The sequence below is a fragment of the Oryx dammah genome, unplaced genomic scaffold (assembly GCF_014754425.2).
Source record: "Oryx dammah isolate SB20612 unplaced genomic scaffold, SCBI_Odam_1.1 HiC_scaffold_5, whole genome shotgun sequence".
Taxonomy (NCBI): domain Eukaryota; kingdom Metazoa; phylum Chordata; class Mammalia; order Artiodactyla; family Bovidae; genus Oryx; species Oryx dammah.
In genome coordinates, this window is record NW_024070189.1 from 98131144 (window position 1) to 98133741 (window position 2598).

A 2598-nucleotide genomic window follows, 5' to 3' on the forward strand; every position below is an offset into this window, starting at 1 on the left:
TACATATACACAATGGAGTATTAGCCATTCAAAAGAATACATTTGAACCAGTTCTAATGAGGTGGATGAAACTGGAGCCTATTATATAGAGTGAAATAAGCCAGAAAGAAAAACACTGATACAGTATACTAATGCATATATATGGAATTTAGAAAGGTGGTAACGATAACCCTGTATGTGACCCAGCAAAAAAGACACAGATGCATAGAACAGTCTTTTGGACTCTGTGGGAGAGGGTGAGGGTGGGATGATTTGGGAGAATGGCATTGAAACATGTATATTATCTTATGTGAAATGGATTGCCAGTCCAGGTTCAATGCATGAGACAGGGTGCTCTGGGCTGGTGTACTGGGATGACCCAGGGGGATGGGATGGGGGGGGGAAGGTGGGATGTGTGTTCAGGATGTGGAACACAAACACATGTACACCCGTGGTGGATTCATGTTAATGTATGGCAAAACCACTATAATATTGTAAAGCAATTAGCATCCAATTAATATAAATAAATTTATATTAAAAAAATAAAACAGAGTGTTGCCAAAAAAAATGAGCAGCCCATGCACTGCAACCAAGAGGAGCCGTCATGCATGGCAAACAGAAAAAGCCCACATACAACAGCAAGGACCCAGCACAACCAAAAATATAAATTAATTAACTAATTAAAAGTTTCACCAACTTTCTCCTTTGAGAACTTAACATAATGAGTTAAAACCCTTCTTAAATTTCCTTCCCTGCTTTCCTTTGTAAAGATATGGGAAAACCAGAAATAAAGCAAAAGCTTTTAAAAGTAAAGAACAGAGAATATTCTCAAACTGGATAAAGAGTCTCAGACAGCTTTAGTTGTCTCACTCCATCGTTGTAATTCTGCTTACCTGGAAGCAAACTTAGATCCCTGTTTCTCATGGTGCAGAGACCAGCAAGCCCAGCCACAGAGATGTCTTATCTTCCTCTGTGTGTTGGGGAGGGACTTCTGGCTTTCAGTAGGACTTCTGCTTTTCATGGGACTCTTCCGGGTGGCGCTAGCAGTAAAGAGCCTACCTGCCAATGCAGGAGACTGAAGAGACACGGGTTCCATAGCTGTGTTGAGAAGATCCCCTGGAGGAGGGCATGGCAATCCACTCCAGTATTCTTGCTTGGAGAATCCTGTGGACAGAGGAGCCCGGCAGGCTAAGGCCCATAGGGTCACAAAGAGTCGGACGTGACTGAAGCGACTTAGCACACACGCATGCTGCTTTTCATTATCTAACACATGCATGTTGCTTTTCATTATCTAACAGGAAATCACTGGTCTGGATGTTTCGTCCTCCTGTTTTGCCTGATGATTACTTCTCTGAAATTTCTAAGCATTTGCATAGCATTACTGGTATTTGTCGGAGAAGGAAAGGGCAACCCACTCCAGTACTCTTGCCGGGAAAATACCCATGGGCAGAGGAGCCTTGTAGGCTGCAGTCCATGAGGTCACGAAGAGTCGGACACGACTGAACGACTTCACTTTCATTTTCACATTCATGAATCGGAGAAGGAAATGGCAACCCACTCCAGTGTTCTTGCCTCGAGAATCCCAGGGACGGGGGAGCCTGGTGGGCTGCCGTCTATGGGGTCACACAGAGTCGGACATGACTGAAGCGACTTAGTAGCAGCAGCAGCAGCATCAGCAGCAGGAACAGGTATTTGTACCACAATACTCTTCAAAAGTGGTTTTTATATTGTTCTGATATATGAAGACCTCCTATATCAAACATGAAGACTCCTTTTATTGGTCTTTTTACATGTATGAGGACCTAGGTTCAGAGTGAATAGAATTATTTATTTGCTATATATTAACAGATTAAAAAAATTTTTTTGTGTGTACACATTTAGTTTTATTGTAACCAAGCAACTTGTACACCTTAACGTTTAAAACTGAGCATTCTCTTTCCTTTACAGTGAAACAAGAAGAAAAGTTTAAGAATAAACAGGAGCAAAATCGCAATACAGAATTTTGATTGCAAATAAGAGCCTACATGTTCTGCTGATTCTCCCAGCAAGCAGCAGGGCTCAAGTCATCATTAGGAGAGAATTTTATTTTAAAAGTGTCATCTTAAACTGCAAGGATTTCCATTAAACATCACAATTAAACATGCCAAAGGAGAAGCCATGTTGTCAAAATGCCCTCTTAACCCACCCAAACATCTGAAACCCACCCTTTGCTAACTTTCTATAAACCCCATTTTATAGTATTTTTTCTTTTTTTTAAACAAGAGAAAGAAGACAGATACATGTTGGTAGATGCTAACTGTCCATATTCATATAGAGACACAGTGTACTCTCTGAGCCCGATATACGGAGAAGGGAGGAAAAAAGCTAGAATTATATGCACTCCTAACAGGGGCCTAGCACCCTCCAGTTTCCAGCAGAGCTAAGGGAGCAGAAGGTTTTTCTTTTTTTCCCACGGAGCATGGTGGTATTGATTCCATAAAATTTTTGTTGAGACAGGAAGGGATAAAAATGAATTTGGAACAGAAATGGGTAGAGATTCTTTACTGAAGGATCTAGTATTCTTCTAGTATCACTGAATTCTGCTCAAGGTACCCTCCCCCCCCCCCCCAAATAAGTTTT